The 26,602-nt window shown below is 39.9% G+C and overlaps 1 protein-coding gene across 1 annotated transcript in view; it reads left to right on the top strand.

Annotated features, from left to right (window-relative positions):
* Positions 1-1,753: 1,753 nt before the first annotated feature.
* Gucy1a1 (guanylate cyclase 1 soluble subunit alpha 1) overlaps positions 1,754-26,602 on the top strand; it is a 58,492-nt gene continuing 33,643 nt past the window's right edge. Inside the window, exon 1 of the mRNA XM_036189446.1 lies at positions 1,754-1,893. The gene's annotated coding sequence lies outside the window, so the exon portion shown is untranslated. The remainder of the gene's footprint in view (positions 1,894-26,602) is intronic.

Here is a 26,602-nt window from a genome sequence, read left to right as displayed (position 1 = left end):
AACCCATTTCTGTTAGTCTGTACTTTGCCACATGGCTTGTGGCTTAACAGTGTCTTTACATGTTGCTTCTCATGGCGGCGACTGGCGGTGTCTCTCTCCAACCTTCTACTTCCCAGAATTCTCTTCTCTCTTGTCCTGCCTATACTTCCTGCCTGGCCATTGGCCAATCAGAACTTTATTTACACAGAGTGATATCCACAGCAATAGGGCTAGCTCCTTTTCATTATGAGATCGATTTTTGTATCCTTCTTGGTCAAAAGCTCAAAGTAGTATGAGAATAGATTTTTCTACTGATCTAAGAGGGTTAATTTGGGAATAAGAAATTTATGACATGACAAGAAAACAATAAAGCCTGAACCATCAACCAGCAAAGGAGCTATGAGGGTTAGCTGGATCTTTAAATATATATCTTTATTTTGCGTACATACAGCCAGTAGTGAGCTCTCATGTGGGTGCTGGGATTGAACCTAGGTCCTCTGGAAGAGCAGGCAGTGCTCTTAACCATTGAGCCATCTCAGCTAAAATTTCCCCGGTTCCTGTAGCTGTGTTGGCATTTCTAATTCTGTTTCTTCCCACTTCCATCCTTTCTTTACGCCGATTCTTACTGATGTTTACTATACAGTAGGCAAAACGGAGAGCCTCAGTGGGACCAAAGTAGAAGGTGAGTCAGCAAGCAGAAATGTCAAGAGACACTCAGGAACTATTTGTCTCAGACTTCTTGGAGTTGAAGGATTGAGAAGACAGCAGGAGTAATTGCATAGTGGGGGGTAGGGGGAGCAGGGAGGAGTGTGTGTGTATGTGTGTGCATTCGCGCGTGCGAATGATTTTTTAAAAATACAAGAACAGCTTTGCACATATATGTGTATTAACAGAAATTAGAACTGTGTAGTGAACCAAATAGAGGCAAGACCTTACTCAAAAGAAATTACATTTCCGTGGCCACAAAATTATCTTAGCAAGGATTAAGTAGGTCGGCCTCACACCCAAAAACCGGGCCACCAAAGCCAACCAAAGAGAGACAAACTTTCCCACTAAAGAGTTGGAGTTTCGAATTACGAAAACTACAGTGGTTCTGTACCAGCATGCAGTAGAGGAGATGTTTTCGTTTTGTATTTAAGGTGCCAACTTTTCCTAGAGTCTCTCCTTTGTTTTCTCTTCCTTGTAGCGTCCCCCCCCCCCCCCCCCTCCATGTGTGTGTCTGGCTTTAGTGGTTTGGAGGCTGGCGTTTGGGCGGGGAGCAGGACTCAGTTCTCCAGCTGAGCCTGGGAGGAGTGGGAGGGACTCGGAGCAGCAGCGGGTTTCTCACACCCGCAGCCTTTCAGGAAGGCAGTCTTCCTCCAGCGTCTGCCAGCCAGACCCCAAGACAGAGCACAGCAGTGCACCGCCTGGGGACACAGCCGAGCTAGGACACCTGCGGCCCGGTGCCCCGGTGGCCCTGACCTCGCATGACCGCACCATGGTGAGTTTGCGCCGTGACTCGCTTTTCTAGTGTTTCGGGCTGGAGAAGGGAAGGGGGCATGGCACCGAGACGTGGAAAGAAGCCCTGTGCTGTAGGGAAGGGACACGGGAGAATCCTTTGGGTCATGACAGGGAGAAACAAAAGCCAGAAGTAACTGTTTCGAGTAACGTGGGCAACGGGTGCTGGGGGTGTTCCGTGTGTCCCGCCGCGCCCTTAGGGTAGGTGGACAGAAGGCACTTGCTGTGTTCGGCGTGGCGGTGAGTGCCCACGGTGAACCCGAGCGGGGACCGACAGGTGCGACTCCAGCGTCACCTCTCTGTCCACCGCCAGCGCCGCCGCCCTCCACCTACGATCCAGTGCGGTTGTGCTGTGCGGGTGTGCTCTGCTGCTGCGGGAGGTCACGAACCTCGGTCCCCAGGTCTGGAAGCCACTGAGTAAGTGATCGCGGTGCCCTCGCGGGCCGGGGGCTCACAGGGCAGGCGGCCCTGTGTCGAGCCTTGGCCGAATCCTTTCCCACGCCCTCCCGGGGTCCTGCCCAGCCCTGGGAAGCAAGATCGCTGTTCCCACGCTGGGGAGAAGGGAGGAAGGGACTCCCAGGGCGTGATTGTGGTCCACCGGAGCAGCTCTGGCTGGGCGCTGGGGGCCCTCAGTGAGAACGTGCAAGGCGTGGGCAACTGTCTCCCACGCCGAGCCGCCAGTCCTGAGAAGCTGCGTGGCCTCCCTCACCCTGTAGCAACGCTGGGACACCGGGACCTACACAGCCTCCAGCTTGTGGCCTCATCTGGGCTTTCTTCCCCCAGGGTGGGAAAGCAGCTCAAATCCCTAGAGAATGCAAACTGCAAACTTCCAGAGGCTGCTGGGGCCGCAGCAAAGTGTGCCTGCATGCAGGGTGCAAGAGCCTGACTGCTCATTAGCAGCCTTTCTCTTGTTATAATGACTGTAACACACTGGAAGGCAATATCCAGGCGTCACAACAGTCTCCTGGGCCTAGCCGAGTGCACAGCCTGTCCCAGGTCCTAAGAGCTGCCTCTAAGTGACTTTTGTGTGTGTTGGGCTGCCTCTAAGTATGGTCACGTGATTCTAAGGTACTGGTTTCCTGAACCTTTTTTTTTTTTTTTTTTTTTGTTGGGGTTCACATAGTCGTCCCTTCGTTTTAAATTTGATAAACAGTTTACATCTTCTGAAGTAAGCCAGAGAGTTGTCCGGCTCCCTTAAGTGGTTGGATGTATCTTGGCTTCCAACATACTGAAACCTTGCTGGGTTTAAAGGAATATAGATTACCTCCATTTACACTTTCATAGTGGTTTCTTAACATCAGCTCTCCAACAATGATTCTTGGTAGGAGAAACGTTCACTCTCCTGTTGCATGCACGTTGAGGTACTTAAAGACAAGGAGTTTTGTGTATCGTTTCATCGTAATGTATGCACAATCTGTTGTTTTTTCCTGAACTGGCAATACTGTTTTTCTTCAGAAAGGATCACATCGGATATTTTATTGTCAAGAGCGGTGATGATCAAAAAAGAGGCAGAAGATGACACCATGAAACTGTCTAGAGTTCTGAAGCAGCAATAGTATGTTGCTTTTGTTCAGTTAGTAAATAGTTGGGTATATGATCTATTTTAGAGGTATATGATCTATTTTAGGGGTCTTGAAGTCTCAGAAGTTATAACAAAACATTTGAGCTGTTGCATTTTTTGGGAGATAGAATGAACTCCTCAGACGTACAGAGAAATTTGCGACCCAATAGGAAAATGAGGTCCACCATTAAGCCGAATATTTTCTGGTCCAAATCCTAGCCTCTGGACATAAAGTGTGCAGACACAGACCAGCAGAAGATTTCAAGAACAGTGCTGCAATAATTAAACCGTTCAAGTGCTGGTGAGGTGGGAGTGAGGGGGTGGGGGAAGGAATCTGTATACACTACCTGGGGAAATGTAAACTTGGGAAGCTACTATGGAAATCAGGATGGAGGATCCTCAAAATATTTAAAAATAGAAATAGCCTCAAGATTGAGCTATATATACTCCTTCAGGTATATACAGAAAATATTTTTGTGCCAGCACACCTCGGAGACAGTTGCTTAGAGATATTTACTAGACACAGTAGCCAAGATGTGGAACCAGTCTAGTGCCCAGCAATAAGTGAATGGATAAAGACAATGTGGGAATATCAATGGTGAATACATACACATTTATTCCTCCATACAGAGGAATAAAATCTTGACATTTGCAGGGAAATGGGTGGAACTGGACATCATTCATAGAGAAATAAAACAGGCAAAAGACGTTTTCTCTAGTATATAAAAACTAGAGGTATGTATTTATGTATGTATGTATGTATGTATGTATGTATGTATGTATGTATGAAGCTCTCTGTATATGAAAGAACTATGAGAAGGGAGTAAGTGAGCCAAAGAGAGGAGGGATAGGGACAAAGAAGGGCAACAGGGTCTATAAAATGTGAAAAGACATGGGGAAAAAGAAGACAAACAAGACGGGGAAGGCAGGGGAGCAAATCAAAACAACGCAGAGTAGAGCAATTCATATACAGGAACTTGTCACAATCAAATCTTGGTATACTAAATAAAATACACTAACAAAAGAAGAAAGGTTCATACAAAACAGACTCAAGTACATCATTAACGGTATCACTTGCTAAGAAGAGTTCTGTGACGTTTACTTAGCAGAAGTCTGTGATGCATGCATGGGTGGATTTTGTTTCTACTTGCACGGTTGGACCTTTTCAGCTTATTACAGAAAATCAAATACTTTTCTCTCATTGAAATCAAACTGAAATATCCTGTAGTTTTGCTTGGTATAGTGTCCCACAAGGCACAGCCTGTCAATAGCCCCAGACAGACCCCCATTATATATGTTGAGGTGTAATACGTGATTATCTTCTGCCATTTGGGAATGAGGAAAGAATTGTGAAGTTATGATTTATATCCAGTAATAGGAAAGAATTCATAATATTTAGTGCTGGTGTCTCATAACTATGGCTTATTAGATAATCCTGTTTCAAGACATTCTGGAAAGTTGCTTTAATTCGTAGACTTCATAACAAGCTTAAGTAATGACACTGAGATTATGCTGTTATGAGTAATGTATCAGTAGAATACTTAGAGTATTAAAATTACAATAATTTGTCATAGATATCTTCAGACTTAAAAAAAAAAACAAACTCTTTCACTGAACAATTAAAACCATGTAACATGATTTTGTTCCTCACCTGGAGCATGTTTTCTTCCCTTTCTGGTTCAAACATGTTTAAAAACCATGTAACATTGGATTGTGTCAGAGACAGTGAAAGAAACATGAGTTCTCTTATTTATTTGCTAGCACTAGTGAGTGTGTGTATAGGGGAGGGGAGAATATTGATTTTGTTTAAAGGTTGCTTTAAGATAGCATTATAGGTTCCCCAAATCTCTGGTGAATCTTTAAAAAACAAACACCAAATTGGCTTTAGGAATGAGTCTCGTGAAGTGAGAGGAACTGGAAAGGCAGAGTAATACATCAATCAAACAAGCCAAAATCTGTTATTGATGGGGGAAAAAGTCGCAGGAAGTGGTGTAGTAGAATTGCTTTCAAAGTCAGGTTCACATGGAAGTTGTTTGCTTTCCTTGCTTCGAGAGGATATTCAATTTTTATGGAACTATTTTTATGCTACTTGATGAGAACTGTTTACCCAAGAGACTTTCCCTGGACATCCTATTCATTAAATTTCTGCACATTTGTAGAAGGAAATGTCTCTTTCTAAAACACCCATACTGATGGCAGTTGTTCTTTCCAGGCCATCTGGGTCCAGCCTCAGGCCAGTGGTTTCCTTAGCCATCACCATCTTACCCTGGCACAAGAGCATTCAATAATCTGGAGTGCTGTTGGTGATTCAGTGCCTTTGAATAAGTCAACTTACTGGAAGCCGGGATACTTTCTTGTCCATCCTGTATCATACCTGATTACTTATTTTCTTTACAATTTCTGATTTCACTTATTTATCTTGTGGGTGTGTGTAGACACATGTGTGTGTACGCACATGCCATGGCATATATGTGCAGGTCAGAGAATAGCTTTCAGATGCCTGCTGTCCTACTGTGTGCATCCAGGAGAACAAACTCAGGACCTTAGTTGTTGTGTCAAGAGACTTTACCCATTGAGCCATCCCACGAGCTCCCTTTTTCTTTTATCTTTCTTCAGAATACCTTTGCAATACTTTCCCTATTTTGTATATCTAGGTCAGTAGGCACCCACTTCCTCTAGCCCAGAGTGCTTACAAAGAACAAATACAATTGTTTACGGGGGGTGGGGGGGTGGGGGGGCATAAAAAGAGCTTGGGGCCAGGTGTGCCCTCATCATTCAATGAGAATACTGCTTGTTAAAATTGTAGAGGCTCTGGGGCATTATTTCTTTGCCCCAGAAATGCTACTATTGGTGGCCATGGTTACTATATTCCCTTGCCCAGCATGCTTGCCAGTTAGTATTAAAGGAAACCTTTCTTTATATACAATGGAAGCCAGATCTAACTCACATACCAACTACTCCCACACAATAATGATTAGCAAGAAGTCAACCAGGAGAGGGTGGCTGATAGGAAGCTAGGTAAACTCCCACATTAACCCTCCTGGCTACCCTAGTTTGTATCCCTTTCCATTCTGCCACATGACACCGAGAGTGTCTGTTTCAACATGTGCATCTCTGGCCAAGCTCGGTTCTCTACCATTGGATTTACAAAGCCTTGCAGGCTGCACAATAGGTGTCTAGTGAGCTACACCTTGCTGGCACTGAGTTCAGGCATTTTGTGTCTGATGCCATGGGTTATATTACTCACGAACACCACGCAAAGCACAGTGCTTGTTTGGGGAGCACTCCTGTGGATTGTTACAAGCATGGCCACGCTGATGTCCTTCTGTGCCTTTTATGCAGGCTCTTCAGCCCGTTCGGAAGCACCTGATGGGGATTTCTGTCATCAATTGCACTTTCAGCCAGCATACTTGTTACTCCCCTCCGTTGTCGGCACGCACTGACTTTCTGAACCTTCTGAACCTTTCCCCTTCTTTACAATCCAGACCAACAGAAGCTTTACACACCACATTCCAGTCTTCCTCTGTGGTCAGGGCTTCCTTCAATATCTACTAATGTGATTGGTCTATTTTTAGCTTTGACCTTAACCTGCACCACTCTCTAAAGAACCATCAAGTGCATCGTTTCCTGCGGATCTTTCTCATCACTTTAAGCCTCACTAAAGAAACCTTGGAGACACTAATTTTTTTTTTTTTTTACCACATTTACCTGTCCTTCCAAATACTTTACTAACTTATAACAACTTGATGTCTCTCTCCCTTTTTTATTCCTAACAGTTTCCTATTTTTACCAACCTATTTTAGAGTCCAATTTCAACTCTGCTCAACTCCCAAATAGTTTCCCAAAGACCCAACAGACACTGTCAGGAATGTCTGTATCAAAGTCTTCCTTGAGGTGGACTCAACTAGAAAAATAACTCAACTACTTCATTTACTTGACCACCAACTGACCTGCTCTACATTTAGATCAATGGATATTTAATGCGTGTCATTGCTTTTTTATGTTGACAGGGCTGTGAAGTTATTTTTTCTTCTTGATTTTTTCATGTACCATTTATTTGTAGCAAATGTTCTAGAATTTTATCAGTTTTCTTAATCTATGAAGACCACCCTCAGTCTTTATTCTTAGCAGATGATTACATTTGCTAATTTCAGTTAGAAGGATTGATATCACTTTTGACAAATTTTTCTAAGACTACTTTGAGTTGGTCTTTCTTTATATAACAGTTTTGAACATAAAGACACCTTTGTTGTATCAAATGACACACTGTTTTAATATTTATTTACTTTTGCCCTTTGAGTAAAAAAAAATTTTTTTACATATAACAACTCTTGCAATTTCTGAGATAATCAGTTGTTTTTATTCATTCATATTGGTAAAGGAGGAGAGAGAGTCTTTGCTGTTGAGAATTTTCTCTTTTGAGTAAACTGGTTCTTCATAAACTGTAGTCCTCACAGCTGAGCAGACACATTTGTGAAGACTGTCATAACGCTGTCAGATGCACTGGTTCATCTCCACTGGATGCTGTAATGTAAGTCAGTGTATCTCTCTCTCCATTTCTCTTTCCTTTCCTTTCTTCCTTCTTCTTTTCTTTCCCTCTTTTCTAGTTTGCATTCTTACTACAGTGTTAAATCCCATTTCTCTTTTGCATATTCTTTTACAAATACCTTAATTTCCCTAATTTCATATTTGGCTGACTGTTGTGGACTCACTGTGTATTACAAGTTGTCCTTGAACTTGCAATCTTCCTGCTTCTGAACACTCAGAGCTTGTATTAGAGATGTGTGCTAGCACACCTGTCTTAATTTAGGAATTACAAAACATACTTACTACAATTATATTTAACCTTTGTTTTTACCTTGTTGTTCCAGAAGGTCAGAATTTTTTTATTCCAATTTGATAATATAAATCAAACATTTTTCACCATAGAGGCACTAACAGATTTTATCAGTATGCAATTTATCCAAGTAACTGCAGAATGATGAGCTGCAAAGATCCTTAACATGGCCCCAGAACCCCTCTTTCTGTTTCAGAATTATCATCGAATTGATCCTCTTACAAGGCTTTCCTGCAGGTTATTAAGGCTCTTGCTTTTCTTTTCTTGGAGTTTACTGGGACAGACAGACCTGGTCAGATTCCTGACTGGAATCTGTTTCTACTTTCTGCAGAACTGATAATAAGTTACTTTATCAAAAACCAAAAGCAGTCACACTGGGCTCATTTATAATGACCTGTTAACAACACATCACATTTCCAGTACTTAAATAGTACCCTTTAAAGATTCGTTTTGGATTTGGGCCTGGTATTAATGTCAAGGTTTTTTGGGTTAGAGTTAGTGGAACACACTCTCTATTTTGAAAATGGAGGCACTGTCTGGATTTCTTGTTCCCTGTTAACACATTACTTGGTGTTTGTTTCCTTCTGCTTTTCTTCCTCCCTCTCTTCTCTCCTCCTCCCTTCTTCCCTCTTTCCGTGCCTTCCTCTCACATTTCTCTACTGAGACATGACCTTCAGTTATAGCTCAGTGTGACCTAGAACTCATGATCCTCCTGCTTCAGCCTCATGAGTGCTGTAATCACAGCTACACTACCAAAACTCACCATCATTGTATTTTTAAAAATTCTTTGGACAATTCCATTATCTAACCAATCGTTTTGGTACTCTGTAGTGTAATTTCTTCTTTTTGCCAGACTTGAACTCACTTAGAAGGTTTTATAGCATGGTATAACCTGGACCATATATTTCTTATTCTACTTTCTGTCTCAGTATTACTGATTTTTTTTTTTTCTTTTTTGGAAAGGAGCAGCAGTGACATTGAGTCTAGAGTCATACAGACTGTCTGAGGATGTCGTGACATGTGACCTTTTTTGTCTCCTTAAAGACAGAACACTTTTCCCACATCTAATGAAAATGCCATCATTACTGCTTTATCTAGCCATCAGTAACATGAATCAAAAGACATTTTTGTTCTTGCAAGCTTTAAAGGCTGCGGTTTTGTTTAATGCTTTGTAATTTATGGTGCCCTTCTGGAGGACCAGCCGCTCTTTTGTTCTTCTCTCAATAAAGTTTATTACAGATTATACTTGTCACTGAGGAGACACAACCAAGTTGATGACACAGTCCTTGATTGGAAGGAATTTAAAGTCTGCACATGGCAGCTAGCAAAAGCAAGAAATAGTCTCCAAATTATACATGGCAGCCCTTAACGAGCAGCTTGATGTGCATGTGGCAGTTTTAATAGGTTCTAAAGACCTGAGAAGGGAGATGGCTCTGAAGTGGAAAAACTCAGGAATGAGTTCCAGGAACAGTCCAGGACAAGGCCAGCGTGTTGGGTTCCATGGGACCACAGGGTTTAGAGTCGAAGGGAGAGTTTGCCAGGCAGAGGACAAGGCAAGAGTCACATCAGGGAGCAGGCAAGTGGGTATGACCAAAGTGTTGGACACAGGGTGCCGCATGGGCATTTTGAAAATCACAATTCTGTTTTGTTTTGTTTTTTTCTCCCACAGTGAAGATTACTCTGCCTGGCCTAGCCCCGGCTCATGCCTCATCTTTAGAATAGCTACACTGTCCAGTGTGGCCTCTTCCTTAGGGGATAACTTAAGTGCTTACTTTGCCCTGGTGTTTACTTTTCTTCTTGTTTCTCTATTGGGAGACCCACACGGATTTACTCTTTAAACTGCAGATTCAACTCTCCTGTTCTTCTAATGCTGAATTGACTGTCTTGTTACCCATTTGAACAACACCTTATATTTTCCCTGTATATTCTCGCACTACATTATAATTGTATTTGGGATCATCTTTTCCCCATTAGGCTTGTGGGGAGTGCGGGGTGTTAGTCTAAATACCCATTCTGTTCACCAACATCCAGGAGAAATGCTGAACATCTCATAAATACACATTAAGACGTGTGCCATGATGTGGTGTTGCTTGGAGGAATGAGATTATCTAAGAGTACATTTGTGTAAGGCATGCAAGAAAAGAAGGGATTAGGTCATAACTAGGATGTTAGGTGGAATCTTTGCTTCATTAGGTAATGTGGAGCTGTGTTACACTTGTTTAAGTTGGGGAATGGGTGAAAGGTAGACACATCAGTTTTAACTAGGCATTAACAAATCAATTCTAGTCATTCAGAGTTCAAAATTTTTTTAGGGACCTAACCATGAAATTATCTGTTATCCAAATTCTGTTTTAACACACTCACAGTATTATAAGAAATGGTCATAGACTGGGAGGCTTCTGTTCATGAGGGATTCCAAAGGTCTCCAAGTCAAAATACCGTCACACTGGTTGTGCATCTCAACAATACTAAAAACAAAAACAAAAACAGGTGGGGGTGGGGGCAGGAGGGGGGAGGACAGGGGAACCCATGGCTGATGTATAAAATTAAAACACATAATAATAATAATAATAAATAAATAAATAAAATAAAAAAATTTAAAAAAAGAAAGAAAAACAACAAAAACAAAAACAAAAAAACACATTACTTTAATTCTGCATATTTTTGTTAAGTATGTTTATTTTCCTAGTCTAAACACACACACACACACACACACACACACACACACACACACACATACACACTGTTAGCTGCATAGTCTTGGTTGCACAACATCACACTGCAAATTCAGATATGCTTTCTTATAAGCAATTAAATGAAGTGTGATTCATGTATGTTCCATTAATCTTCTTATGTATGGTTTTAATTTCTGTGCTTTCATTTACCTGCAGCTAACTGTGATATGGAAATATTAAATAGACGATTCCAGAAATAAATAATCCCTAAGTTTTCTATAACTTTTATGACAATGTATTATTATAGATGTTAATATATTGTTTCCTATCTCTTGGTGTGTTTAATTTAGAAATTGAAGGTTATTATAGATATGTATGCATACATAGTAAAAATAACATAGCATTTATAAATTGGGTTTGATTCTATTTGTGTTTTCTAGCATCTGAGAAATCTCTTGGAATGTGTCCATATCTACCAAGGGGATTGTAGTGTTGAGTTAATAAAACGCTGAAGAAGTAATTTCAATATTTCGTTCCCAGAGGTAATCTATTAAGCTGAGCATTTGTGATCATGAAGCTTCATGACAGCATTGGCATGTGTGAATTATTTAGAAGGTTGCATCTGTGACAGGGAAGGAGGTTTGGATGGGCATAATAAAATGATCAACACCAGAGATGTCAAGATTTGCATCTTCCTGCATGATGTTATTTTCGTTCTGTTCTCGTTTGCATCCCTAAGTTGCCCAGGCTAGCCTCCAATTCACCCTGTAACCCAAGCTGGCTTGAACTTGCCGTTCTCATGTCTCAGCTTCCTAAGGGCTAGGACATTTCAATCTAGCTGACTGAAAACAAGGCAAATTTACACTGGAGTGGCTACATATGTTTGTAATTGTGGTCAGCATAGGATAGGATTTTGGGTGAAAAATTGGGTAAAATTTCACATCTTCAAATGTTTTAAAAACTTTGCAGTCGTTAATTCTAGGTGGCATCCCTCTCCTTCCACTTGTGGCCATAGGAATGATGGAATGTAGCCCAACATCTATTTCTGAATCTTTTTCTGGTGAATGGCTTCAGAATAATTCTTATGCTGTGCTGCCTTATGCTAAACATTCTGCAGTGCTTGGAAGGGAGTCATGGTATTTCCTGATGGAGTTTGTCACTTACTTGGAAAGTAAGTCACCCTAACTGAAGCCCCTGCTTCTTCTTGTCCTCTTTCCTCCTTCCCCATAGGCTATGAGTCCATTTCCACTTAAATCTCTTACCATCTTTGGCTCACTTGTTGGCATAGCCAAGAGCAAGACCATACAACTATGGAGGTATTCCTGGCCTAACCTTCACCCAAGTTTCTGTCTCCCTGGTCCTGCCCTAATCCTTAAGTTCCTTTGGGTTGATGTGGTCTTTCCCATTGTGCCTCTAGGCTTCAACAGAAAGCTTTTATCCAGTATAACTTTGCTTCCCTAAGATCAAAAGTGCCTTTTATTAGATTGCTTACTACCTTCAATCAAGAGCATGGCATGTGGGCAAAGACTGTTTAAGTTAATGCAAAGTTAAGGAAAGGAAAAAAAAAAGAATAAAAGAAAGAAAGACCCAGCATGTGTGACATAGATAAGAAAGGCAGGGCATGAACTGGCTTACCCCAGTAATCAGATCAGTGACTACCTTAACTGTTATCATAGAGCCTTTCTCCAATAACTAATGGAATCAGATGCAGTCAAACACCAGGCCAAGTTCCAGGAGTCCATTCAAAGAGAGAGAAGAGGGATTATATGAGCAGGGGGCATCAAGATCATGATGGGGAAACCTACAGAGACAACCAAACCAAAACTAGTAGGCACTCATGAAATTTAGACCAACACCTGTGGAGCCTCCATGGGAATGGACTAGACCCTCTGCATAAGAGAGACAGTTGTGTAGCTTGATCTGCTTAAGGGGCAGTAGAATCAGGATCCGTCCCTGGTGCATGAGCTAGCTTTTTGGAGCCCACTACCTATGGGGGGTATTCCTCAAAGAGCGTTGAGGCAAGGGGAGGGCCTTGGAGCTGCCTCAACTGAATGTACCAGGCTCTGCTGACTCCCGATGGGAGACCTTGCCTTCTTATAAGAGGGAATGGGAAGTGGGTTACAGGGTGGGGGGTGGCTGGAGGGATGGGAGAAGGGAAGAAGGGGATCTGTGATTGGTATGTAAAATAAATAAAAATTTTCTTAATAATAAAAAAGAAAAAAAGACAGGCCCAGATGGGATGTGCTGGGCAACAACATGATGCACACAGTAGGAAGGTGATCAGAAGATAATAGCTGCACTTTGGTGTTGCCTATCAAGTTGCCTTCATTTTTAGCGATGGTTGGAACATTTTTCCTCACCAGTAGTTTGGAGTTTTGATTATCTAAATCAAACCAGAATAATCCAGTTTAGCTGCTTCTACTGTATCACCAACAGTGATTCATTTCACAGTGAAGATTACTAGCTGTTGGTTGCCAGTCTAGTTTTACACAATACATTTTTAAATGTAGTTATAATTGCATTATTCCTCCTTGATACATGACACTTGGTTCATTGAACACAAATCTCAATGATTTCTATTGCACACCATGCACTGAGAACTACTTTAAAAGGGGGTTCAAGCCCACCTGCTTAGAAGTTCAGGCTGGTGACATAACTGCCACACTGCTGTCACTGCAGCTTTACCTTGTTCTTGCCCTTACTTCAGGGCAATCAGTCAACTGCCTCAGCTGCAGCATTATCACATTCTTCTTTTTTTCTACGCCTTTGTATTTGGCCCACTTACATTTTATACTGGAAAATCCTTTCTGGATTTCTCTACTCCACTGTTTCCTATTTGTTCTACAAAGTTCTGCTTACGCACATGTCAGAAAGAGGTCGCCAATGTGACATACAGGTTTCGTTGTAAAGCTTCTGAAGTCACCATCACAACCTGCCATGACACATTCAGTTCACCTTGAAATGACCTCATGTGGCCTTGGTTTCTGCATGCAGTTTTTGCTTTAAGGGTATGGAGTTGGGTCTTGTTCTTAATTTCTAAAATGCTATTTTCAAGAATGTAAGAATAGCTGAGAAATATTGTTGGATCTATGAATGAATGAACAAATGGGTAATAATGAAAGAATGTGTGAATGAATGAACTGATGGAAGATTCTAAGGGAAGAATAGCTAGAGATGTTACCAAAGAAAGGTCTTGAAGAAAGGAAGACATGATGGAGTCTAGACCATTGAGGGAATAACATCTTTAAAATGGGAAGAGTCATCCTGTGTAAAGACGATGCAGTCACATACTCTGAGTTACTGTGGCACTTAGGGGACTTAGTAGTGTCATCTACAAGATTAGTGACATATAAACTTAAAGAATATAATTTCTAAACAGCAACTATAAATGTGGTAAAATCCACAATCATGTTATATGACTATTTGAAATAAAAAATATTTTTTATCACTGTACAAATGAAGGTTCTTGGCAATATATGAAAAATAAACCATGTATACATATTTGGAAAGAGTATTTTAGTGTATAGTGTCATACGTTGTAGCTGTTTCTGGCATGACACCCAAATGAAGATATTATAATTTTCTAAAAGCTGTTGTGCAGTATGGGCTCTCAAGATCTCAGCATCCTCAACTCTGCCATGTTTTCTGAACCATCCCACTTGCATGATGTCACCCATCACTGTGATGTTGCATGCTGGTCCATTAGAAACTATAGATGTCCTGAAAGTTACGGACATTACACATGCCAGCACAATTCATCACTCAGTACCAAAGAGCTGTGTTAACTTGGCCATTGCTGTCTTATGAGGAATTTTAAGTGTTATGAAACTATCAGTCATAGCCGATGGAGCTACGGGAGCTGAAGGTTGAGGGCATTTACATTCACTTCTTTCGAAGTCAAAAGTACAGCCTTCATTATAAGAAATGCATAAATAGATTTCCTTTAAATCCAAATAAATATTAAACATGAAGGTAATATTTTAAGTAAAAAAATCTTCAGTTTAGACTTGTTAAGGTGATTTGAATGTTCTCCTAAACAATACTGTGTAGTTGCCTTCTGTAAGTAGAAGAGAAATCTAGAATTACAAAATACTCATGTTAATTCATGAATATTAATAAGCATTAATTAGAGTATTAAGAGATTAAAAATGTAAAAACACAGCTAAGAAGAATAGAAATGATTCCATGTTTTATATAAGAAGAACTTAACAGTCTGTCCTCTCATGTGTATGGTCCTATTCACTCACAATAATGATTCCGAAATCTGTCTATTTGGTCATATGTACATCCTGTGAAGGTGAACTGTACCAATCTTCAATGCATATACTAGACCTAATTCAGAAAATTTAAGATAGTCATAAATTCCATTAGAATGATGATGTCATCACATGACATAGCCTCTGGAAAGCTACCCTGTACTCAGAGAAATTGTCAGCACAGAAGGCATCAGAGCATGGTCAGGAAAATAGTTTTGACCAGGCAGCTGCAAGTATCTGGCATAAGAAGTTAGAGTCTGCAGAGAACTCTCACATGCCAGCTTTTCTCTGCTGCCTTGATGGGTGTAGGAGGTTGCATGAGGGGTTACAGCCAGGAAGTAGTCTTCTTCCCTGTGGTCCGTGGGACAGAAATTTCTTAAGTTCTGGGATTTGTTATTGTTGTAAGTAACTTGATAATGCAAAAATAGTATGCAAGGAACTGCACATATGGCCAGGTATACCTGTGTAGCAATGGCTGAGATCAAGATAACAGACCCTTTTAACACCTTGAAAATTTCCATCTCTCCCATCCCCTTTGTCTCTAGGCAGCTAGCATTCTGCCTTATGGTTTTTCAGGTTTGTTTAAGCTTCCATGTTTTATATAAAAATAACTAGTTTGTCCTCTCATGTGCATGGTCTCATTTGCTCGCAATAATGCCTTTGAAATCTGCCTATGTGGTTATGTGTGCGTCCTCTGAGTGCCATTCCCACAACGTTTTATTTATGCATTTATGCAGTGATGAACATTAGAAGGACTTTAAGTTTTTGGTTCTTACAAATAAAACTGGAGGGATGGAAAGATGGCTCATCCAAAATATAAGTAAAGCTGGTGTGAACATTTATGTATTAATCTATATTTAAATATATGTTTATAGTTCTCCTGAATAAATATGTAAGATTTGAAAAGATACATTATGTCGAAGGGAATGCTTATAATATTATGATAACATCAAATTAGTGTTATGGTACCATTTGGCCATCAGCAGCATATGGATATTTTAGTTGTTCCATATTGTAAAAACCTTTGATATTTCAAACTTCATCTAGAGCTGGTGGGACAGAGCTATAATTACAGCTGAAAAGGAGGCTGAGGCAGGAGGACACAAGCTCAAGGCCTGCTTTGATTATTTAGTGGGTTCCAGACCAACAAGAGTAGCTTAGTGAGACTCAAAAAAAAAAAAAAATAACAGGTTATAAGTCAATGGTAGGCCATTTGTGATGTCTTGAGTTTGATTAACATTAATATACACATACACACACATACACACAGAGAGAGAGAGAGAGAGAGAGAGAGAGACAGAGACAGAGACAGACAGACAGACAGAGAGACCCTATAGGATTTTGCCTGATTTATAATATTCTACATATTAGAAAGTTATTTATTGGCTATTAATGGCTCTTCTAAGGAAAACAGAAATCAAGTCCTTGCCCATTTTTGAAGGGAATCACCATTTTTCTTATTGAGCTATAAGGCTTTGCATATTCAAGAGTCAACTTTTGCTGATGGGTGTGTTACTGATGTCCTCTCTGGCTGTGTATGTCTATCTGTTAGCTAATTTAACACCATTTTCAGAGAACAGTAGTTGTATTTGTTGGTATTTAGTTTTGATGAGGCCCAGTTTATCCTGCTCTTACTTTGCATCTCACAGTTTTTCTCCTTGAGTCTCTGCCCTGTGCATGGTCACAAACTATTTTTTCTATGTTTCCTTCAAGTAGTTTCACGATTTTAATATTTAAGCGTGTGGCACATTACAGATTTTTGTTGGTATAAAGTATTAGTAAAGATCCTTTTTCCCATGTGGATTTCTAGTTGTTTCTACGTTATTTATTAAGAAAACCTTATTTACTGTATTACCTAGAAGCTTCCATTGACAACATAGTCATGATGCTTTGGGGACTGTTTTGTCTGTATATTTTTCTGGTGTACTTGATCTTCATCTTATAGCATTCTTTTCACATTCAAACCAAACACATTCCATTCTGTCCCCACTGAGCTTATTTCCTTTCACTCCACTCCACATGAATACTCAATTTTCTTGTTCCAGTTCCATGAATGTCTTTCCAATCTGAAATGCTAAGGATGCCTTCAAACTCCTTGCTCTCTGGCCACATCTATCTCTTTTTGAGTGTGTCTCCCCTTTTGTGTTTGTTCCCATCATACTTTGCTTATCACTACTTCTATGTCTTAATCATAACATCTTTGTTGAATCCTTAAACACAATCAGTCCCAGAGTTCCAGTTTAGTCATTTTTGTTTCTCTTTATGTCACATTTGGACCTTAAATTCAAGTTCTATGTTCACTAGCTTCCTTCGGGGGAGGGACACAGGTTAAAGTCTCCCATTTGTTATGCTTGAAAGACAATAAACATACTTCTCCCTAAATATTCTGCTAACAATCAAAAGCCACATAAACAAAAATACAGTTCAACAGCCATTTGGATGCCCTGAGTTCCTTCTGTCACTCCTTCCTATAAATGTTCTTGTTATCGCTTCAGACAGAGCCACTGTGGTCCTCAGATCTCCCTAGCTGCCACCTCATGCCCCCATTAATTTCACACTATCTCCCGTAGCCATCCTTTCCTGACTCTTTCCCACAGCTTCCTTCATCCCTGCCTTCACTGGGCAGTCCTTCTGTGGTCCTTTGCCCAAGTCTTTGTGTCTAAACCTAGTTACCTTCACACTGATGCTCAAATTCTGCATGTTACTAGATGTTTTATTCCTTATCCCATTGCTTGCTGCCTGAAAGTGATGTTTCTTATGTACATTGTCCACTATCTATTTTTTCTTCCACTCCGTCTTTGTCATAGCCCCTTAAGGAAGTTAGTGTGAGTGTGCATCATTCACATTAGTCTTCCATGAATATAAAAAGATCATTTTTTCATAGTCTCTGAATTTTGACTGAATTGTAAGTAAATTTATAGCAACCCGTGCCCAACCCTGTTTGTGAAAAGTAATATAATTTGTAGGCTCTGATCTAGCTTCATTTTACTTATGTTTTATAATTTTTATTGCTGGTGTCTTATTCTGTGTATTATTTAGAGTTGATACTTTAATATATTTACCAATGCTAATTATATTCATTGAGTGTTCAGTGACAGAGGAAAACTGTTCGAAGAGTTTTTCAAAAACTTTTGAACCATAGGGAGCATATGGTTTGTTCCTTAGATGATGTTGAAATGGGGGAGAAAATAGGGTGTTTCATGGGCACTGTTGACTTCTTTGGCAACCTCAGACCTTAGTGCAATTCAGAAATCTATGTTTATGGTAAGATTTTAGTTTCACAAAACTTAAAAACTACAGATAACAGTAAATGAGAAATAAAAGGTGTATATGAACCTTTAAATTTGCTCTCATAAGTCATGTGCCATTGTCCCTGTTTATATTATAATATAATTACATCATTCCTACCTTCCCCTTTCTCCCTCCAAATCCTCCCATATATTCCTCCTTGCTATTTTTCAAATTTATGACTTCCCCCCAATAATTGTTGCTACACACACTCACACACACATGTATATATGCATATATATATATATATATATATATATATATATATATATATATATATATTCATAAATACATAAATGCAATCTGTTTAGTCCGTGTAATGTTACTTATATGTGTACTTTCTAGGCTGACTATTTGCTATTAGATAACCAATTCTCTAAGGAAGACTATTTCCTTTTCTCAGCATTCTTAGTTGTTTGTAGGTCTTTGTATAGTGTTGAGGTCTCATGGGAATCTTCTGGCTTCAGTATGTCTATTGTCATTTTTTTTCAGCTCATGTTTGGGCAGTCATATAGGTGAGACTTTATGGGCATAGCTTCTGACTTTATTGGAAGACACAATCTCACACCAAATTCCCTTTCTCTGGCTCTTACTGTGAGAAAATAATGTGCTGGTTGGTCCACATTGGATAAATTTACTCTGATCTACACAGCTGGTGAAAGGAAGGCTGGAATCATGTCTGAGTTTTGGTAAAGTGTCAGACACAGAATAATGAATAAAGTTATTTAAAAAAAATATACCTGAAGAATGCAGAGTCAACTAAGGCTACTTTATTTAGAAAGTATGAAAGATGATGAAAAAATCATCTGAATCAATCTGGGAAAAGGTTGAAGAAATTATAGGCAGCAAAAGTATCTTAATACTGTGTGATATGTGGAAAATTATGTGCAACCCTCTGATTCAACTAAGGTAAAGAATTTAATGCCAAAAGCTTGCCGTGTATAGAACCCAAAAGAATTAAGTGAGGACCAAGCATGTGTAGACTAGTGAGTGAGCACTTGCCAGCACTTGTGAGGCCCCAGGCTCCGGTTAGGGAGTCTATAGGAGGAGTGTTTCTACATTTAAGTTGAGGAAAGTGGTCAGAGTGAACTTGGTGACTTTGGACTCATGAACAAATTGAACTCCTGCATCACCTTTGTCCCTGTTGGGATATCGGTCACTTGTAAAGTACAAGAGACCACAGCAAATGATCTCTAAAACCCATGACAGTTCAAACTTCTCTTATCCAACATATGCATTTTCAGTGACTTTATGTAAAAGATACTGAAAGAAAAGTACAAATTGAGATTTACTGTGAACACACAGATTTCTTTTAGTTCCCTGCTTTGAATCTATGAGAAAGCAGAAAACATTTAAAAAGTAAGGTTGTGGTTTTGAATATAGTGGGAAAAGACTCAGCTCTTCCCCACACATTCCTCACTAGTATCTAAATATACAATTTAGGTCCATGTTAAGAAGCCAAATGCATTTTTGCTCATGATTTCTTCAGAACTAAGCATTATATAATTATTCAAAATAAGTTGGATTCTTGTGTTAGCTTTTTCTGTGTCTGCTGCTAGCCTGATCCTAGCATGAACCTTAGGGAGATTCATTCCACGGTCCTAGTATTGGTAACCAAAGATCATTTTCTGCCTTAAGGATCAGAAAGAACTGTGCTGTCGACCAGAAAGTTCAAGAGGCTCCAGTTGTTCCCAGGATCAACTAGTCAGTGGCTGAGCCACCAGGCAGACTTGGGAAGAGCATCCTCTCTAGGCCTTCGAGACTCAAGGAAGCACCTTTGCTGCTACCTTTACCACCCGACTGATTGACATGCTTGCACTTGCTCTTCCAGGTCTTTCTGTGGTGGTCTCTCTGTGGCCAAGCTCATCTCTTGATTAACCAGGTCTTGATCATGTTTGAAAAGTTTCTACTTCTAATAGTGGCATTGAAGTGTGAATTTGCCATGCCTATGTCACTTTGACTCAACTCTTTTTTTTTTTTTTGTCAAGGAACTTATAAAAAGTTCCCAGGGCTCCATGGAAAGAATATATATATTCATTTAGGCTCTTCTTTCTAGATAAATCAGTACCCATTTATTTTGCTTTTGTCATTTTCTGGACCAATTCTGATCTCTTACTGTCACACCTAGTTTCCTGTCAAGGGTCATGGTCATCATTCTCTTAGTACTCATCAATCTTCAAACAGATATTGTTTCTGGTAATTTTAGGATAATAAGCACTTGACACATACCAGACCTCCCTTATGTAGGCTTTGAAAATGGCTAAAAAATGTATAAAATGTTAGTGGCTCTTTCTGAGTAGATAAAAAGATTTGACAGTAATAGAATTCACAGTGTTCGCTAGTGTAATTGTTCGGTAGAGTATAGGGCATGCTACATCATGGACATGTTGTATGTGTCAAGGCATTGGTCTACTCTAAAGTTGCCAACCAGACACTGATAATTTTACCTCTGTTGTAAGAAGTTTCCAGATAAGTAGTAGAAGAGATATTGTGTCTTTTGTTTTCAAAACTTGAACATAAAGATATTTTCTCTTTTGTTTAAAAACTACAAATCTGTGGGAACCAGTGAAAACAAGGCATCGTATTTCCTCTAGTCTTCAATTAAATTGGATTTCATCACCATTTCTCTAGTTACTGGGGTTGATAACAGTGGGAAGTCTCCAGGGCCACGCTGCCAGTAACTAGTAGTTGTGCTAAACATAGCATGGCCATCACTTCTGGACACAGAGATGACCACTTAACACTTCTTGCTTGTTTATCCTCACAACATAGTTAGACACTAATTAGTATCAGTAGCCTTATTTTCCAGATAGAGAATGTTTAGGTGAGATTTGACTTAGAGCTTGACTCTTGGCCCAAGAGTTTGTGCAGGCAGAGGAACATCTGTTGCTGTGACTTAAGCCCTGAACTGTGACATTAATTTTGATACTTCAATGCATAATTAGGTTGACCTACTTACATCTGAATCAAAATTTCCAAATCATGAAGTCCCTCGTATGTTGATTGTCAGTGTTCTTAAAACCCATATACTTATCCCCTTGTCCCCTTAATATATGAAATATCACTGTCATAGATGGGGAACATATACGTGTGTGTATGTGTATGTGTGTATGTATGTATGTGGATGTGTATATATGTGTATGCATGTTTGTGTATATGATGCCAAGGACATAGAAGGTCTATTCCCAGGTCTTCCTACTTGAAGAAAATTTAAAAGAAGAGAAAATGTTGATGTTATGAAGAAAGACATGCAATCATCAGTTAACTAAATATAGCAATATTACATGATGTGTAAATATCAAAATCTAATATACCAATAAATAACCTTGATTTTATTTAATAAACCAGTCAGTTCAACTGTTTAACAATCAAGGTTTGATTTTCATTTTGAAAGCTCCATCAAATTTTATTATGTAAATCATAAACAAAAGCAGTCTTGGAATATGTGCCGGTAAATAAATCCAATTCGTACCTAACTTGCAAATTTCAATCACACATTGTTGGGAGCAGAGGCTTTTATTGTTTGAGAATTTCATACGTGCATAGGATTTTGATTAAATCCACTCTTTTCCACCCCTGTTCTCAAATTTCTCCTCTATCCCCACCGTTGCTGTTATTCCCAACTTCATATACTCTGGCTTTAGCCCACTGAGTCCACTTCAAGTGCACTGGACGCCAGAGCAGCTACTGGAGCATGAGCAGCCTCTCCTGGGAAACATCCCTGAAGAGAACGGACTCTCCCTCCCACAGCTGCTGTCAGCTGCCAGCATTCTTCCACTAGAAGTGGAGCTTGATGAACTAGGGAGGAAGCTTCTCTGATGTAGCATGATGCATCATTATATCTGGCAAAACTTGCTTGAGTACTGCAAAACCGCACACTACAAATACAAGATTTCTGGGAAGAAAATACTTTGGAGGAATCACATTATTCATGAGCCCTAATAAATACCATAACAATTCTAAAAGGCCATTCTCCAACTCTGTCAAAAGACAAGCACTGAATTCCAGTGTGAACCACCCAACAGCAACAATAGGCTTTGATTTCAAGGGAAAGAGCTTTAGATACCTTGATGGGAAGAAATTACATGAAACGGTTTTGTGAGTCTGAAGACAATGGAGGAAAAACAAGGAAAACTGTGTGCAAGATACTTTTGAAATGGGGGATCTGGTCAGTTTCAGGTAAGAGAAATAAAATCAGGGGTGGGTGACCTCCTGTGAACGCCACTCCACACGGAAACTACCACTACCCACAGATCTTTCTGAGCCAAATCACATTGTAGAGCTGCGTAATGTCTATCTGAACATTATACAAAAATCAACTGGATTTTCAGAGTGTTGAAAATGCATTTTTGTTTTATTTTCTTCGGTGATAAGGTTGCAGTGTGTAACCCAGCCTAGCACTGATTGGTGCTCCTCCTGGCTCAGGCTCACAAGTGTTGGGATTATGACCTTATGTTTAAAAATAAAAAGATGTTTGTCAGATCAACTGAAGTGCCCCAACTCTCATCAAATGTAATACATGGGGTGATATATCAACCAGAAATCCAATTCTGAGTGTCATTATAATCAAATAACCAAGGTCAGTGAAGACACGTTATTTTCTATATTGACTGTGCTGCAGATAGAGAACTTTCTATGGCTATGGTTACAGTACAGTCCCAAGAATGTGTTGTTTGGCCAAGTCCTGTGGATTTTTTCCATCAAACACTTAGGAAGTTGGTGAACACGTTCATCCTCAGAGTCTGCATTCAGCCCATCTCGGTGTTATTATCTGTGCAACTCTAAGCCAGTTTCCATTATGTAGCTCCCCAATCTTCTAGAAATGCAGTCAGTTGTTCACACTTTGGACTCTGTTCAGCTGATGCCTGTACTGTGGAGTTTTTGCTTGTTTTACCTAATTACAGAAGCCTGCTGATTGGTGACCTATGTTCATTTAATCTTTCATCTTCTCCTTTTTAAACACCCTACTTGAGTCAGTCTGGGATAACTTCAGGCCCTTAAACATGACATCTTAATATTCAAGCATGCTATATTTTTCTGAAACTATTTTCACATGGCTGAGCTTTAAGCTCCTGATGGGTGAAGCTGAGTCTTTATTTGCATTCCTATAGCACTGAGCATTGTCTCTGGGAACTGATGTCCCAGATGTCAGTATCTACAAAGCATATGCTCTGTGAGAACAAAGAGTGCCTTTGGCTATCACTGGGCCACTGGGTCTTGAAGACTGCTTAGCAAGACAGCCATACTGTGGAACAGAATAAACAAAGTAGGAGGAAATCTAGTAATTTTAAAGATGGTGTGGGTCAAAAGTATGTAAAGGGAAAACAAATAAATGAAGAATTCAAATCATTTAAAGGGCAAGAGAATCTTGTCCTGAAAGCATCATTGATTGACTTAACAAGGAAGTTTCAATCACATCTTGGAAACAAAAGCCTGAAAGGAGTCTCACACAAAGATCATGTTACATAACTATAACATATATGTAGAGGTTCTAGGTCAGTCCCACGCAGGCTCCCTGGTTCTTAGTTCAGTCTCTGTGAGTCCCTATGAGCCCATGTTAGTCAGTTCTGTAGGTTTTCTTGTGGTGCCCTTGACACCACTGGGTCCTACAATCCTTCCTCTCCCTCCCTAATGTTTGGCTGTGGGTCTCTGCATCTGTTTCCATCAGTTGCTGAGTAAGAGTGAGAGTAGGGGTTGTCTCTGACTCTGTTGCCTGCTTTTGGGACCCTTCCTACTGAATTGCCTTATCCAGCCTTAACAGAAGAGGAGGTGTCCAGTCTCTCTGCAGCTTGATATTGCATGGCTGGCTGATATCCATGGGAGGCCTGCCTGTATCTGAAGAGAAACAGTGGAGGAAGAGTGGATGGGGTGGATTCGGGAAGTGGGGAAGGTAGGGGGAGACACTGGGAAGAGGGGATGGGGGGGAGACTTTGATTGGGATGTAAAAATAAAAATAAACAAATAAATAAATCGTCAACAACAACAAAGCCAGAAAGTTGTAGCCCAGACAATAAATGTGTGAGCAAAGGTGAACTCAGCCACAGCCCTGACCTTTTGGGAAGTGTGTAGATAGGAGACAGTGGTTGCTCTGAGAGGAATGATCCAAATAAGAAGTCTGAAGTGTATCACCTTAAAAAAAAAAAAAAAAAAAACAGTGCTGGGGAAACTTGGACATGTTCCCTAATTTTTCTACTTGTCTTGCTTTAATCACAGAGGAAATTCTCTAAGCATTTCCTACTGCAGGGTGAAGAATGGCTCACTGTCTAAGGCAAACCTGGAATATTTCCCTAGTTTTGAAGGTCGAAACACTTCCAGCCTTTCCATCTACCTAAATATTCACTGTTGTCCTTCCTTTCACTTAAAAAAAGTTACAATTTGTATTGAAGTATGCAAACTGAATCCTATCCTGACATGGAAATTTGATGTTTTTAGACCCTCTCCCTTCGGCTTGTCTTAAAACTCTCAACTTTGTGTTCCAGTGTTAAAGCAGGTTTACTGCTGTAGTCACAGGCACATCTGAGCCTTACCTGAGGCAATCAACATTGGACAAGGCTGACGCTTGCCCTTCAGGAGGAGGCTTAGCTCCCTAGCTGCACTTTCCTCAGAATCACTAGGTCTGAAATCTGCTTTTCAGTCATTGCTGTGAAAGAGGCACCAGTTGACAGGTGTGGCCAAGAAGCTCTCTCCTCAGGTCTCCACGTCACTGTTGATGGCAGCAAACAACACTTTCATGGTTAATCAAATGTTAGAGTTTAAATGAAGAGTGCCTTTATCTGAACAATAAAATATCCCGGTTATTAACATAAGCCCAGGGAGGGCTCATTATCATCATCAAGGCCAAGTTAATCTTTCACTGGTTAAAATAAGAGATATTTAGTAATTTGGGGGTCTGTTTAATTGTCAGCTTTTAGGCTAGCAAGAAACTCTCCAAGTTTCTGAGAACATACTATCTCACTGATTGCCAAGCCCTTGTCACTAAACTTATTATTTTAATTTGTTTTTCCCTTAGCATATCTACCCTCTTCCCAGCCAACTCTATACTGACCTCATCAAGTGACCACACTATTTCTGAAGTGAGTGCTGACATTACACATAAAAATAATCTCTAGTTTAGTGGAAGAATGTCTGTTGTGTTCCTGGCAAACCCAAGACACACAGAGGTTTCAAGTGTACTGATCCTTGTACATCTGTTTCCTAGTGTAATTTCATCAGTCACAGATGAAGAATGCTAATTACTTTGTTTATACATGTGTGATTTAATGAGACTAAACATTCAGCCAACCTTCAATAAGTGCAACTTATTTCCCATTGCTGTTTTTAAGTTAATAAAAATCATGCCAAGCACATTTTCTGGAAATGGGAGCATTGTGCAATTCAAAAGAAGGGAGAATTCTAAGGGCAGTTAACAGCTCATGTATAATTTGTAGGCAGGCTGAGTAGGCAAGGAAGCATTAGGCTTGGGGACCAGGGTTCAAATCCAGTGTGGAAGAAAGATTAAGTATAATGGAAGGCTGTATCATAAACTATTCTGCCAAACCTCCAAGGCCAATACTATAATTCTGGTATGTATTAGACTGAATAACTTACTGTAAGAAGCAGCAGTATATTTCTAGCAGATTTCAATGCATAACCTATTTATGATTACCTTCCTTTTGCTTTCCAGTACCCTTTTCTAGTTATTATATTCACACTTTGAGAGAATTGAAAAAAATGTGGCATTTCTATTGCAAGTATTTCATTTGAATAGTAATACAGAGGAGTATCATCATTATTATTTTAAAAATAAATGTATATTTTAAATTATCTTCTAATCTACTTATTTTCAAATTATGTATAACTGGATTCTTGCTCTGGGATGTAGCTCAAGAGTGGAGTTCTTGTCCAGAACATGTGATCTGCTAGGTTCTTCCCTAGAACTGCAAACATCCACCACCCAAACTGGTCCATGTGCTGGGATGGATGTGGCTCAAGGGTAGCATGCTTGCCCAGCAAGTGTGATGCCTGGATTATCCTTGTAAACATTCAAACTCATATTGGATCCACCTTATTTAAAAAGAGGAGTGGGCAGAGAAGATGAAAAGGCAACACTGTCCTTACATTTGGATTCAAATGGTTCCATTGATTAACTGGGATGAGTAGAGTCAGCAAACCACAGCCTGTGGGCCAGATTCCTCGATTCCCAGCCTGATCTGTAAATGCTTTATTGGAATACACTCATGCCCATTTGTTTACGGCCTATGTCTCTCTTCGTGGTGCAAAGATAGAATTAAATATTTGCAACAGCCTGCAAAGCTGAAAGGATCTCTAGCCCTTTTAGAAAAGACTTACTGTTAATAGATTTCAGCCTTAAACAAGAATAGAAGTAAATAAACAAAGAAAATAGATAATAATGGTCATCATATATGGTAATGAAATAAAGTCTGAGACCTGAGACAATATTTTTTTCTAAGCTGGTGAAAGCCTTTCATGCTCAGGTCCTTCTGAATCCATTTAGCTACTACTTATATCA

The sequence above is a fragment of the Onychomys torridus genome, chromosome 6 (assembly GCF_903995425.1).
Source record: "Onychomys torridus chromosome 6, mOncTor1.1, whole genome shotgun sequence".
In the NCBI taxonomy this organism is placed as follows: domain Eukaryota; kingdom Metazoa; phylum Chordata; class Mammalia; order Rodentia; family Cricetidae; genus Onychomys; species Onychomys torridus.
This window is presented reverse-complemented; position numbering and strand designations above follow the sequence as displayed.